A 15,601-nucleotide genomic window follows, 5' to 3' on the forward strand; every position below is an offset into this window, starting at 1 on the left:
AGTCGTCGACAGAGCAAGGGGCGGGTTAAAGGGCTTTGGGAGCAGCGCCGCCGGGATCTCCGGGTGCCCCGTGGCTGTGCACTACCTTTGCTACCGCCCCACGCACGAGGCTCGTGCTGGGAATGCTCTGTGGACCCAGGCCATGGTGAGCACGGCGCTAGCTGGAAAATACGGGCACAAACAAGGGAGTTAATGTGTAACCATTGTACTAAGCGGCCCTGGCCTTGGCCTTTGTGGAGAGCAATCCTCCTGGCTCCGAATCAGAAACACGGACCCTTGCACAACGACACATCCCCCCCAGCCTCACCAGACACAGGCAGGGCCCCAGAGATTGGTGCCCAGACCCCAAATATCGGAGCAAGCCCCATACACTCCAGCACCCCCTTCTTTGTGGGGAGCAGGTGCCAACCCTGAATCGAGGCTCTGGGGCTTGGTGGGTTTGTGCGTCTGGGGCAACATCTACACTACGACTTTTTTCCGGCAAAAAATATGCAAACGAGGGGCTCATTTGCATGAGTCGTGATCTCATTTGCATATTTTCTGCGCTGGGGTTTTTGCAGAAAAACAAGCAGCGTGGACGTTTTCTTTTTACGCAAACCCCCCTTTTTCTGCAAGATCCTTATGCCCCATGCCAATCATGCGGAAAAAGGGGGGTTTTGCACAAAAAGAAAACGTCCACGCTGCTTGTTTTTGTGCAAAAACGGATTGGCAGAAAATATGCAAAAGAGATCGCGCATCATGCAAATGAGTCCCTCATTTGCATATTCTTTTGCCGAGAAAACTCGTAGGCTACGTCTAGACTGGCATGATTTTCCGCAAATGCTTTTAATGGAAAAGTTTTTCCGTTAAAAGCATTTGCGGAAAAGAGCATCTAGACTGGCATGGACGCTTTTCCGCAAAAGCACCATTTTCGCCATCGGGGCTTTTTTGCGCAAAACAGTTTTCAGCTGTCTACACTGGCCCTTTTGTGCAAAAGCATTTCCAGAAAAGGGCTTTTGCCCGAACGGGAGCATCAAAGCATTTTCGCAAGAAGCACTGATTTTGGACAGTAGAACGTCAGTGCTTTTGCGCAAAATCAAGCGGCCAGTGTAGACAGCTGGCAAGTTTTTCCACAAAAGCGCTTGCTTTTGCGGAAAAACTTGCCAGTCTAGATGCAGCTGTAGTGTAGACGTAGCCTGGCGGGAGAGGGGGAGTTGGCTTTGTTTTCCAGCCTTTGGCCAAACCCACACATGCGCCGCAGGCTGGTCGTCCCCATGGACGCAGCAGGGGTGTCTGCCTAAGGCAGCACCTGCCTTGACTTCGCAGGGCTGCAACAGACAGCGGGCCTGGCCGGAGAGCCACTAACAAGAACCTGGTGAGCTGGGGAAGGAGCTGCAATACCTTGCTCCTCGTTTGAAAGGCAGCCATCCCTGGCCCCCCATGAGGAGCTCTGGGACCTTGGGGTGGAGGGCAGATGTGAGCTGCGCAGTGGCCAAGAGTGTGTGTTTATACAGACTGCCATGGAACCCAGGGGCTCGGCTGGCAGCGGTTTGCTGGACTGGGAGGGAAGAGACTCCGTGATGGGACGTGTCGCTGCCTTCGGAGGTCAGGATGCGGAGGAGGGGGTTTTGGGCTACAGGCTGAACAAGAGCAGCGCAGGGACAAGAGCCCAGGGCGCCTCAGAGCCTCTTTAGCTGCTGGAGCTGTGAAATGCACATTGGAAAAAAGAATCCCAACTATCCAGACAATACGATGGGGACAAATTTAGCTACAACTACTCAACAGAGAGATCTTGGCATCATTTTGTAGAGTTCTCTGAAAAAAATCCACCCAGTGTGCAGCGAGAGTCAAAAAGCAAACAGAATGTTAGGAATCATTAAAAAAGGGATAGAGAGTAAGACAGAGAACATCTTATTGCCTCGCTATAAAACCATGAGACGCCCACATCTTCAATACTGCGCAGAGATGTGTTCGCCTCGTCTCAAAAAAGATATATTGGCATTGCAAAAGGTTCAGAAAAGGACAACAACATTTTGGAATGGGTCCCATATGAAGAGAGATTAAAAAGACTGGGACTTTTCAGCTTAGAAAAGAGGAGACTAAAGGGGGATATGATAGAGGGCTGTAAAATCATGACTGGTGTGGAAAAAGTGAATAAGGAAAAGTTGTTTACTTGTTCCCATAATATAAGAACTAGGGGTCACCAAATGAAATGAATAGGTAGCGGGTTGAAAACAAATAAAAGGATGTTTTTCTTCACGCAGCGCAGTCAATCAACCTGTGGAACTCCTTGCCAGAGGAGGTTGTGAAGACCAGGATGTTAACAGGTTTCAAGAAAGAATGAGAGAAATTAATGGAGATTAGGTCCATCAATGGCTATTAGCCAGGATGGGTAGGAATGGAGCCCCTATCAGAGGCTGGAAATGGGTGACCAGAGAAGGATTGCTTGATGATTCCTTGTTTTGTTCACTCCCTCTGGGGCATCTGGCCCCAGACATGATACTGGGCTACATGGACCTGTAGTCTGGCCATTGTTACATTCTTTTAAATGAATGGAGATGCCTCTCGCCTAGAGCTGGAAGGGACCTTGAAAGGTCAGTGAGTCCAGCCCCCTGCCTTCACAGCAGGACCAAGTATCATCCCTGACAGATTTTGACCCAGATCCCTAAATCCCCCCTCCCCCAACGATTGAAATCACAATCCTGAGTTTAGCAAGCCAATGCTCAAACCACTGAGCTATTCCTATCCCTGGGCTGCTGGGCTCCAGCCTGGGGTGTAGTTTGTGAAGTGGCTTGTGTTGGCTCAGAGTTGGACGTGTTCTACGAAAACAAGCCCCAGAGGCTCTGTGCTCTTGTCCGAGCCATGTATGATCCAGGGATCCCTGCCTGGGCCAGGCTTGGCACAAGGTTGTCTGCAGTAATGGGCCCCTCTCTGGGCTTTTTGCTGCTGCTCCTTCCCGCACTATGAACAAAACCTTCTCTCCACCCCAAAGCCCTGGCCAGGCACAGTTAGGATTCCTGTTCCCCATGAGCAGCCACATCAGGTCAGCTAAAGTTCCTGTATGTTACCTTGTTCTAGGCTAAGGACTGTGTTAAGCTGCTGTGTCCCATCCCAGAAGTGGCTGCAGTCCGTGCCCCGTCTGAGAGATCCCCAGAAACTCCAGTATATTTGAGTGATTCCTCTTTTAAGAGAAGAACAGACGGGCCATATGGTAAGCGGTTCCCCTTGCAGACTCCCATCTGTCTGGGAAAGACGCCACTTCTTCCCTGAGGTTTGCCAGCTGACTGTGGGTCTGGGAGATTATTCTGTAGAAAAGCCCAGGAGTTAGTTCCCACGTTAGAGAGATGAGATGGGGCCTGGGAGATGAGATGGGGCCGGAGGAGCTGCCCAGACCACGGCGAACGGAAAGTGTGGAAAATACCTGCTGGGGAGTGGAGGAGACTAGTTAGGAAAATCCTGCTGTTAGGATCCCCTCTGCAGGAGGGAACAATTCTGCCTTGACCTCCGGGCGGTGGGGTGGCTGATTATGCCCTTTCCATCTCCAATGTCTATTGTGCGGCTGTTGTACACTGCTCACAAGCAGGGGACATTAGTAACGGCATCCTTTGCCCCATCTCCTGCATTTGAGACTCTCCCTGTACTTTAAAAACAACACTGCGTTGAACCTCATGCCTGAGGACCCCCTCCTGCCTGAGGACCTGTGGCCAAGGGAAGTACCGAGCTCACAAGGCACAAGGGAGCCTTTAGAGCTAGAGGGGGCAGCTCGCTCCAACAGCTGCTTGGCTCTCAGGTCCCTGGGCTCCTAGAACTAGGAGTCAGCAAATTAAATGAATAGGCAGCTGGTTAAAAACAAACCAAAGGAAGTTTTTCTTTACGCCGTGCACAGGCAACCTGTGGAACTCCTTGCCGGAGGATGTTGTGGAGGCCAGGACTTTAACAGGGTTCAAAAAAGAACAAGATGCATTCATGGAAGCTTGGTTCATCAATACGTATTAGCCAGGGTCAGAACGGTGTCCCTAGCCTTTGTCTGCGGCTGGAAATGGGTGACAGGGGAGGAATCATGTGATGCTTCCCTGTTCTGTTCATTCCCTCTGGGGCACCTGGCTTTGGCCACTGTCTGCAGACAGGACACTGGACTAGATGGACCTCTGGTCTGACCCGGTGTGGCTGTTCTTATGTTTCTCTACTGGGTGAGGCTGGCTTGGCACAATGGTCCACATGTTCACGGCCTTGTCTCTCCTGCTTCCACCATCTTCACCCCATGGGTGACGGTGCCACCTCTCTGGATTTGTGTTCGAGCAGGCGAAAGCAGAACCAGGCCCCGTGACCTGGGAGAGCAAAGGTACGGAGGGGTCAGGGAGAGCTGTAACTGGGACGCTCTTCCCTGAATGTTCCCTGCCTTCTGTACCCCAGAGAGGCCAACTTCTCAGAAATTGGCCAGGGTGTTTACCCGCGTGGCCTGCCTGGACTCTGCTCGCTGCGCTGACGCAGGTGAAGGCTGGGAGCACGCCGCGCTGACTGCTGCCAAGACCAGCTCCTCGCCGCCCACCACTCAGTCCCCCAAAAGGTCCTGGCAGGCCAGGAGCACTTCAGATTAAATATTTGCACAGAGGACACGGGCAGGCTCTCTGACGGAAGGGATGTTGCAGCAAGTGCAGATGCTGGGAGCGTTTCCCAGAGCCCGGCTTGCTGACTCTGGGCTTGGCTGCTCCCCAGAGCCCTGGGAATGTCAGGGAACGCGCTGTCCCAACGCCAGCCCTCTGGCCGCTGCGCTTAGTGGAACAAAGGTTGGCAAGCGGCACCAAGGCAGCCGCGTGTTTTTGTTGTAACGTGTAACTTATTGAAACCGCCTGGAGCAAGAGGAGATGCGGGGTCTGACGTGGTTGTTTCTTCCCCCTGTGTTGGGAACCGGGGCGGGGGGGGGGGGGCGGTGTTTATAAATAGACTGAAGGTTCGGCCTCCTTTCCGGGCAGATGTCAAGGGCTCTGCATCTTCTACCCAAAGGCTGCTTCCCAGCATGCTGCAGCCATCGCGCCATGGCCCACGAGTCCTGCCCAGCAGCCTGTAAACACTGTAGAGCGGAAGGAGGCAGCCGCTGAGGAAAGGGGCATCAAACATGGCCACACGTATGCGCCTCTTCTTCCTGTTGCTGTTCTGACCGGGAGAGCCGTCCCCTCCTGACTCCCGCTCCACCCCACCACCACCATAGAATCATAGACTAATAGGACTGGAAGGGACCTCGAGAGGTCATCGAGTCCAGCCCCCCGCCCTCAAGGCAGGACCAAGCTCCGTCTACACCATCCCTGACATGTCTATCTAACCTGTTCTTAAATATCTCCAGAGAGGGAGATTCCACCACCTCCCTTGGCAATTTATTCCAATATTTGACCACCCTGACAGTTAGGAATTTTTTCCTAATGTCCAATCTAAACCTCCCCTGCTGCACTTTAAGCCCATTACTCCTTGTCCTGTCCTCAGAAACCAAGAGGAACAAATTTTCGCCTTCCTCCTTGTGACACCCTTTTAGATATTTGAAAACCGCTATCATGTCCCCCCTTAATCTTCTTTTTTCCAAACTAAACAAGCCCAGTTCATGAAGCCTGGCTTCATAGGTCATGTTCTCTAAACCTTTAATCATTCTTGTCGCTCTTCTCTGTACCCTTTCCAATTTCTCCACATCTTTCTTGAAATGTGGCGCCCAGAACTGGACACAGTACTCCAGCTGAGGCCTAACTAGTGCAGAGTAGAGCGGCAGAATGACTTCACGAGTTTTGCTTACAACACACCTGTTGATACAACCTAGAATCATATTTGCTTTTTTTGCAACAGCATCACACTGTTGACTCATATTCAACTTGTGGTCCACTATGACCCCTAGATCCCTTTCCGCCATGCTCCTTCCTAGACAGTCGCTTCCCATCTTGTATGTATGGAACTGATTGTTCCTTCCTAAGTGGAGCACTTTGCATTTCTCTTTATTAAACCTCATCCTGTTTACCTCTGACCATTTCTCTAACTTGCTAAGGTCATTTTGAATTATGTCCCTATCCTCCAAAGAAGTCGCAACCCCACCCAGTTTGGTATCATCTGCAAACTTAATAAGCGTACTCTCGATCCCAATATCTACATCGTTGATGAAGATATTGAACAGTACGGGTCCCAAAACAGACCCTTGAGGAACTCCACTTGTTATCCCTTTCCAGCAGGATTTAGAACCGTTAACAACAACTCTCTGACTACGGTTATCCAGCCAATTATGCACCCACCTTATCGTGGCCCTATCTACCAGCTCGGAGGGTCTGGAGTCCGGGTCTGGGCTGCATCCCAGCCATGGTGCCCTGTACACACAGAAGAGCCTGGGGTAGCCGGAACGTCACGCAAGGTCCTTTGAGGCAGCGTTGCTCCACGTGGGCCACGAAATCACTTTGAGAGACTTGCGCAGTGGCTGCTCCAGTGTGTTCCGGGCCGGTCCTAACCAGTTGGCAGCCCCAGGAGACTGTCCGGCTTGCCCGTAGGGTTGCCAGATGATTTAAAAAAAAAATATCGGACCAAAAAAAAAAAATGTGTCGAGCAAAAGCCGGGGAAAATTTGTCAAGCCAAAAAAAAAAAATGGTTGGGGAAATAACCAGGGAAACCTGGGGAGAGGATTCGGGAGGTCAGGCCGAAATACGGTTGCGGCCTGCCCCTAAGACCAGCTCTTTCAGTGGCCCCTTGAAAATGGCAGCCCCAGGTGACTGCCCGGCGCGCCCGCCCCTAAGACCAGCTCTGCGTGTGTTTACTTGCCAGCGTCAGGGCCACGGAGCCTCGTGGCTCCAATTGGCTCTGATTTGCTGTTTGCAGCCCAGGGGAGCCACGGGAAGCAGTGGCCTGGCCCACACAGCCACGAAGCTCCCTGGCCATGGCGCCAGTAAGTAAACACACTGGGGCGGCCAGTTTGCAGGTTTCTCAAAGTGGTTTTGCAGTCCACTTTGAGAAACACGTCTCTGAGGGAAAAAACAAAGCACAAAAGTCCTTTCTTCTCCCTCAGAACCACAGAGGAGATGCCTACTCTGTCCTTTCCTGACGCGGGGGCCTGGGTCAGGCGCGCAATCTATGTTCCCGCTAATCTTTTCCATCCATGTGCGGATTTTCCCCTCTGTGTGCGGAATAAATTTGTTATGTGCACCCAGGCATGTGTGAATGTGCACCACCTGCAGACACATGAAATCGACCTGGGGATGCTTTGGTAATCTGTGGCACTGGAATCTCTCCTGAGGGACTGCACAAGCACGTGGCTTACAGGGATTGCTGCTCGCTATGCAATCGAACACAGGCTAGTTTCCTAAGGTGCAAGCAGAGATGAGCTCCCAGCAGATGGGAGCACAGAGCTAATCCCGGGGACACTACTGCAGGCCCTACTCTACCCTCGCCCCCTAGGCTGTGTCTAGACTGCAGGGTTTTTTCGAAAAAACGTCACCTGCGTCTAGACTACAGCCACGTTCTTTTGAAATTAAATCGAAAGAACGTGGCTTTTCTTTCGACGGCGGTACTCCTCATTTCGGCTACGTCTAGACTGCAAGCCTCTTTCGAAAAAGAGCATCTAGACTGCAAGCAGTACTCTCGAAAAAGCAAGCTGCTTTTTTGAAAGAGAGCACCCAGGCAGTCTGGATGCTCTCTTTCGAAAAAGCCCTGTTTGCATTCAAGAACGCCTTTTTTTGAAAGAGCACTTTCGAAAAAAAGGCGTTCTTCCTCGTGAAATGAGGAGTACCGCTGTTGAAAGAAAAGCCACGTTCTTTCGATTAATTTCGAAAGGATGCGGCTGTAGTCTAGACGCAGGTGAAGTTTTTTCGAAAAAAGGCTACTTTTTTTGAAAAAAACCTGCAGTCTAGACACAGCCGTCACGAGGAAGAACGCCTTTTTTTGAAAGTGCTCTTTTGAAAAAAGGCATTCTTGAATGCAAACAGGGCTTTTTCGAAAGAGAGCATCCAGACTGCTTGCTTTTCGAAAGAGAGCAGCCAGCAGCTTGCTTTTTCGAAAGTACTGCTTGCAGTCTAGATGCTCTTTTTCGAAAGAGGCTTGCAGTCTAGACGTAGCCCTAGAGTGCACCCGCTCCACCCGTGGCCCAATGTACGCTGGGCCCGTGTGAACTGAGTTGAAGGGTCTCTGCCTTGTTCCTACCACAGAGGCATCCATACCAGTAAAATACCCCTCCTCCACCAGGTGGGCCTGCTCCCAGAAAGACCCAGGGGGCGACTAGCCCTAGAGCCAGCTCTTGAGAGGGATAGCTCAGTGGTTTGAGCATTGGCCTGCTAAACCCAGGGTGGTGAGTTCAATCCTTAAGGGAGCTGTTTATGGCTCAAGGGCAAATCTGTCCGGGATGGTACTGGGCTCCTCTGTGAGGACAGGGGACTAGACTTGACCTCTCAAGGTCCCTTCTAGCCCTATGGAAAAGAAGTAGCTTGCTGAGCACCTTGCAAAGGAAGGGCAGCGATGTCACCTCCCCTTCATTGAGGGGGATGCTGAAGCCCTGCCAAGGGGGATGCTGAAGCCCTGCCAAGGCAGAGCTCTGCTCTCCTGGGGTCTGTGGTGATCGCTCAGTGGGAGGTGGCTGCTCTGACTGAGAAGAGGGTCTCACTGAAGATAAGGAGCCTGGGATGGAGGGGTGAGTGACAGGAAGGCCTGGGGCATGCTGCAGGCATGTGGAGGAGGAATTTTCCTGCTCTCTGAGGCCAGATGGGTTCCAGCTGTTCCTAGCCCTGGAGAAATGAGAAATGTTCCTTGATGCTGAGGAACTCCACTAGAGCTTGCAGCAGGGCCTGGAGGTTGACTTTGGGGCCCACCATAGCTGGAGGAGGTATCTGTCCCATTCCTGCTGAGGGGGACAGGGCTTGCCACGGGTGTGGCATTCTTGCCTGGCTGCTGCTCTGCCCTGGGCATGCGGATTGCCAGAGCTGTGGGGTGTGGCCGAACTATGCTTCTCTCTCTGGACACATTTGTTAGTTTAAAATGAAAACCAGCTAGCCCCCCGCCCCTGGAAATGCAGCATTTCGCCCTGGGGGGGCTGGGTGGAGCAGGTTTACGTGCAGTGTTATTCAGCTGGTGCCTCAGCCAAGGGGCCGTGTGTGCATTTTTAGAGCGGTGATTTTATCATCTTCAGCAACGCACGCATGAAATCGTTTTAAAGCCAATTTGAAACGAAAGGTCCTGTCAACTCATGTGGTACATTCAGCACCGGACAGGATAGACCTGACCCTGTGAAATGGCTTCCTGACCCCTCGAATGGCTCTTCCACAGGTTCACGTTCAGGCTTCGTCACTTCTTAGTTAACTAGATTTTTTTGCCGGAGGAAGCAGAGTCACAGAACGGGGATAGGAGGAGGTGGGAAGGGTGGACACTAAGACCCAGCAGTGCCCCAAATTTTCAGGTGCCCTGCACAGCTGTGTATTCTGTGTATGGGTAAGGACAGCCCTGGGTGGAGCTTGGACTCGGCTACCAAGGAGGTGGGGTCCTTCGGGGCAGGGGGCTGTGTTGGGATCTGAGCAATTCCAAGGTCTGGGCAGGGGTAAGGCATCGTCCAAGCAGCAGGGTTTGCGTGCCGGCCGGTGTGTCAGAGTGCCTCAGTCAGGGACAGAGGGTGCTGGTGTGTAGGGCCCTCCCCCACTGCGCCATGCTGCGCTCTGCCCCACCGGGACGGTCTGGGCCCCTACTTTGGATATTGCCCGGTCGTTATACCGGGGCAATGAATCGTGGGGCTGACTCAACGGAGAATGCGACTGACACTTAGTAAATGCTTCCTGCCTCGCCCCACAGCTCCTGCGCAGGGATGGTTTTGATGGGAAATCATTCCGGGGGAGCTGAGGAAAGTCCCCGACTCCATCCCCACGACGGCAGGATGGTGGCTGGTGGGGTCTTTGGCCGACAGGGCGCAGAGCCGGTCTGAGAGGAGCGGGAAGATAGAGGCCAGGGTCGGGGCTAGGAGGCAGCCGTGGCGCTCCCAGCCTTTCTGGGAGGTACCATGCTGGGTGCTCAGGGGCGGGGCAAAGCTGGTCCAGGGGTGGCGCCAGCTGGGGATGGGGACGTGGAAGGGTGGGAGATGCGCTTTGGGGACTGGCGGCAAGGAGAGCAGGAAGCGTTTCCAGACATCAGCCCCTTGTCTTGGCAGCCACTGGTTGTTTTCTGGTCAGAAATCTCTTGGCTCCAATGCTCGCTCTGGAGGAAGGGGCCCCGAACTCTTTCGGCGCGGCTGGGACGGACATCTGGGGAGGCCTCGGCAATCGGACCGGAAGAAGCTGCTGCCCGGGGACTCATGGGTCTCCCCTCCCCCTCCTGTTTTCCAAGTGGAAACTCTACAGGGCAGAACCCTTCCTGGGCGGTGTCCAAGAAAAGGCTGAAGCAAAATTCCCTGGCCCGGCCCAGAAAAGCTCTTCCCCAAGGACTCCTGACGGGCAGTGTGTGGGGAAACCATATTCTAAGCCCCGTTTCTGTGCACTTGTCCATTCTCCTTTGGAGCGGCTCTCATACGACCCCGTGGCCGGACGCCCCTAGAACGCCGCGCCTCAGTAGGGGCAGGCCGGGGCGCCAAACGCAGGGGCAAGCGGGGGGACAGCCTCTGCGTCCTCCAAGGCCCCTCGCCAGGAAGCGGCTGCTGATTGCCTCGTCTTTGTGCTGGGCTAGTGGTGAGGGGCCAAGTCGGGTCGGCGCCGAGCGCTGCACAGGGCTGCTCCTGAGCTGAGGCGAGATGGGCGGAGGTGCGGGTGCAGCCTCTCTTCTTAGATTCACAATTTGTATGTGGTAGGGCTGCTGGCCATGAGATAAATGGGGAGTAAACCCCCACCTTTCCCTGGGCGGCTGTCACAGGGTGGCCGGTCCTTTCAGGGGAAGTAGGCCCACTGCCCCTAGGCCGGTGCAGGTGCACCCCAGGCTGAGCCGATGAAGCAGGCGGGTCAGGGCTAATAAACTGAGGAAGTAGGGTCTGTCTGACCCGGGGAGCAGGGCTCTGGGGCTGGGAAAGGGCAGGTTCAGGAGTGGTGCCGGCTCCAGGGATGCAGCCTGTGCATTGGCTAGTGCCGCGGTTCCCAACCACTGGTCTGCTGGCCCGTGAACCGCTGGCTCCTGGGCTGCCAGGGCTGTTGGAGAGGAAGCCGGCTGCTGTGCAGAGGCTCGGGGGGCCAGGGCACATATTTGGTGGACCGGCGAAACGGTAGTGGCGTATTTGCCTATTCATTAGTTGCATGATGAATATGCAAATACAATGTTACTCGTCCGCCAAAAGTTTGTGAATGGGTTTGCCAGGCCGCGGTATAAAGGAGGTTGGGAACCACTGGGCAACTGTCCCTGAAGAGGAAGGAGCCAAAGAGCCAGGCCTGGGTGGCTGAAATGGGCAGCGTGCGCTCTGTAAATCTCTATGTCCATGCAGGGCCCAGCCCCCAGCACTTTGTACCTGAGGAAAAGCTGCCGTGAGAATCCTTCTGTCCTCGGCACCGTTACAGAAAAGACAGAACCGTCAAGGTGTTTCCTGCGCTGCTGGGAGGAGGGCAAACGTGGAGCACGTAGAGCTGTGGAAAGTCAGGGGGCAAGCCGACGTCTGGGGGCGGGGAACGGCACATAGTGCCCGCTGCTCGTGTTACTGCCTTGGGAAGCCACCAGAGAATCGCCAGCCCCCACAGTTACAATATCCCAAGCCAGGACCCCTCTCTCAACCCTGGCTCCCAAATCGTGAGTTATTTTTTCAATCACTCATGTTGGGGATGCTGTTTCCAGCGCCTCTCTGCCGCCAGGAGGCCTAGCTCCTTGCATGCTGATGGAAGCACGGCTGGGATTCTCTCGTGATCCCCTGATTCCAGGAGCTGGAGCTTTAAGAAAAGCTACGGGAAGGGCTGGTCCCGCAGCTCACGCAAGCGGCCGCTTGGGAGCGGTGGCTGGGGCGGGATTTAGCGGGTGGCGCGTTCGGAGGCTGAGCGTGTATCCCGCTGCGCTGCGTCCGTTGTTTGTCAGCAGGGCCCCGCTCTTGGGGACGTGACCTAGCCGGGGAGTGGTGCGGTTCAAGGCTCTTGACCCGAGCTTTCTCGCGGAGCGGCGATAAGGGTTGCGTTTTCACTGCCGGGCAAACATGGACCCCCTCCCCCCGTGTTGTTTCCCCTGCTTGCGTCCGTCAACATGTTTTGGGGCAGAGGAGTTTGGCCGCCGGCTGTTTGGTTAGGTAACGTCACTGCTGTTTGGTTAGCACCTCCTCCCCCTCAAGTTTCAACAGCAGCGAGAGCCGGGCGGCTGGAACCAGGCAGGCGGGTGGACAGGCAGACGCTCCAGTCCCACGCTGGGCTGATGCCTGTCACAGCTGTGCCTGTGCCTAGCCCCCGGCTGCCACCCTGCAGCTCTCCCTGGCCTGGTGGTGCCACCATGTCCATGCAGGATGGTTAATGAGAGTCCCTGCCCTTTCTCCCCAGAACATCTCCAGCCTTCTTCCTGAAGGCTGAGCCCACGGCCTAGGGTCCGTCTCTCCCTTCCCTCCATCCTCTGCAGCCAGGGCTTCCCTAACCTTAGCTCCATTACTCCTGCCAGTGCCTCTGCCCCTCTGTGACGGCTGCCCTCCCAGAGCCAGGGCCCCATAAGAGCGGCCATATGGGGTCCATCTAGACCAATGTCCTGTCTGCCGACAGTGGCCAATGCCAGGTGTCCCAATGGTAGGGTTACCAGATGGTTTAACAAAAAATATCCCCCCCAAAAAAAAAACACCGGGAAAAAATGTGGTTGAGAAAAAAAAGGGGGGAAACCAAAGTTGTTGAGCAAAAAAAAAAAGAAAGGGTGAGCTGTGTCTTTAAATGGCCCTTCACTCCCAAGACGCAGCAGGGGACAATTGTCTTCACCGCCCACTGGGCTTCCATCCGAGGGAAACAGGAAATACCGGACATTTCACATATGCAGTATTTTCTGTTTTTTTTACTGGAATAATGGACAGTCCGGGCAAAAACCGGATACCTGGCAACCCCACCCAGCGGCCTCTCTGTGAAAGGGACAATCCTGCCTCCAGCCTGCATGAGCCACGCACCCTCCTCCGTGTGCAGCCCCGGACGACCACCCCTCTGGGCCCCAGAATCTCAGCGAATGCACTATCTGCCCAGACGCGGCCAGTGGGTCCTACATCTGCCCCCTTGGCAAGCACGGCGGAGCTGGACCCAAATCAGCGGCGATAAAAGCCAGTTCTCCTTACTCAGCACTTGACAGCGAATCTGGGTGGCTGAGTGGCCCGCATGCTACTGGCGCGTGGTTGCAGGTGGCTGGCACGCCAGGCAGATACCGGATCCATAATTCATGCTTATCAGGAGAGCCTGGCTGATAATGCCATGGGCTGCCATTTCCTCGACAGCAGGGCAGCTGCAGGGGAGGAGAGGCCAAACTTAGACCAACTTAGGGATGGGTGGGTCAAGAAATGTGCATATTCCCTTGGCTTGGTTCAACCCTCCCAGGCTGATGCTGGATCAGAGTCCGACATCCTTCAGGGTTTTACTCTCCAAAATCAGCAGGTTCCACCTTTGCTTGGAACCCGTTTCAAGGCCTGCCTGTCTCCGATTCTTAGTCACTGCGTTGCGTGGGGGGCGGGCTGGGAGCTTTTGCAGGATACCTGGGCTCGGGGCAGGGCGGCGCCGTCGGGGCAGGAGCCCAGTGCAGCTGCAGAGCTGGCGACATGAGCTCAGTGATTAGGAGTAGAATTTAACTGGTAGTTTCTCTGGGCCTCTGATGTACCCTGGGAAGCTCAGCTTTTAAGGCAGCAAGCTGGCGAGTGGGGCCAGATTCAGAGCCGCAAGCCCTAGCTCCGCCCCTTCTTCCTGAGGCCCCGCCCCTAAACTCAAGCCCCGCCCACGTGGAGGGCTGGGGCTACCATGTGCAGCCTTGACCCTTGCCCCAACTCCAGCCCTCCCCAGCAGCCAAGGAGCAGGGCTGGCGCAGCAACTCCTGCCTTCCCTGGTGGCCTGGATGTGTAGGCAGTTTACCTTACCAGCTGCCCATGCCAGCATTGGCAAGGGCATCCCCACTGCGGTACACGGGAGCTTGAACGCTGCCTGCAACGGGAGCAGGATGGGGCCCTCTGCCGTGCACGCCACCTGCTCTGTGGTGCGCTGTGCCCGGGCCGCACTGTGCGTGTGGGAAGCGGGGGAGCCCGGGGAACTGAACTCCTCAGCTCCTTGGAGGCCATGCAAAGCCCAGCGAAGTGTCTCTCCAGACACTCGCTCCAGGCAGCAGAGTCTGGGCCAGCTCCCAGTTAAACCACAGGGGATGCGAAGGCCACAGAGGTGATTATCTCCTATCCACCGCCACCCCCAGCAAGTGCTCTCTGCTGTGATCCTGCGCCGGCCTGCCTCCTGCGTCTTGCGCCCCGTTCACCCGCAAATGTCGGCTGCGAATCAAGCCCGAGCGATGTATAAGTGCATCGGGGCCCGCGTGGCCCATGCCACGCTCCAGTAACGTGCTAAAGTGACGCCGCTGCTTTTAGTGGGTCTCTGGGACAAGGCAGCATAGCCCTCGGCCTGTGCGCAACGCGCTTCCTGCCCCTCACGTGCTACTCTCCGTCCTGCGGGCTCTCTTCCAATAACGGTCTTGACACGTGTAACTGACCGGTGCTCCCTGCCTGTTCTGGCACCGCAGACTGCGCTGCGCCCCAGAAGTGGCCCGGTTCCCGGGGGGCGGGGGAGTCTATCGCATAGGGCTCTACGCTCTGCCCCGAGTATTAGCCCCGTGCTCCCACGGGCTGGGAACCTGCTACTGGCTGCTTCTGGGGTGCAGCCTGGTCTGCGGTGCCAGGAGAGGCAGGAAGCCTCCTTAGCACCCCCAGTGACAGGGAGCTGCTCGAGGTCAGCCCCTCCTGCCCTAGCCCTGCCCCCCCCCAAAGCTGGAGCCTCTTCCTACAGCCCAAATCTCCCATCCTCAGCTCCACCCCGGAGCCCAGGGCCGACTTATCCATTAGGCACAGTAGGCGCAGTGCCTAGGGCCCACGATACTTTTAGGGGCCCACGAAAATGTTTTAATTTCTTTTAAAATCAGAAGGAAAAAAATGAACTTTTAGGGTCGAAGAAAATGTTTTCATTTTTTTCTCACATCAGAAAAAAAAATGAAACTTTTAGGGCCCACGAAAATCTATTACATTTTGACTAAAACAGAAAAAAAAATGTTGACGTATTTAAAGTTATACAAAAAATAATTGTTAATATTGATATTATGATGGTGGGAGGGGCCCACGAAAGTCATAATGCAGCCCTGCCGGAGCCCACCCTCCAGTCAAATTCGATAGGGTCGTGGCATCAACCATTTTCTCCAATTGGATCATGAGAAAAAAAAAGTTTGAACCCCCCCCCCCGCTTTAACATAGCAGCCGGAGGGATTTTAATGCGGTTACTGTCCCTTAGCCAGGAGCAGGGTGTCGCAAAGGGTTAATGGTGCCCTCCGGCCAGGGGATGCAAACAGCCTGGTGTTTTGTCAGCCTCCTTCTCTCTTTTACGTAAGTGGCTCCAAACATGTTTGTATCAGCCCCCCGGTGATGCACCTTTGCTCAAGAGGGGGTTTGACAAAAGTGTGTTGGGTCCAAAGATCAGTGCAGGAGGCAGCAACTTGCCGGCTGCAAACAAGAGCCCGGCAGGGTATAAAACCAGCC

Source organism: Pelodiscus sinensis, chromosome 29 (genome assembly GCF_052426305.1).
Source record: "Pelodiscus sinensis isolate ZL-2025 chromosome 29, ASM5242630v1, whole genome shotgun sequence".
Lineage (NCBI taxonomy): Eukaryota > Metazoa > Chordata > Testudines > Trionychidae > Pelodiscus > Pelodiscus sinensis.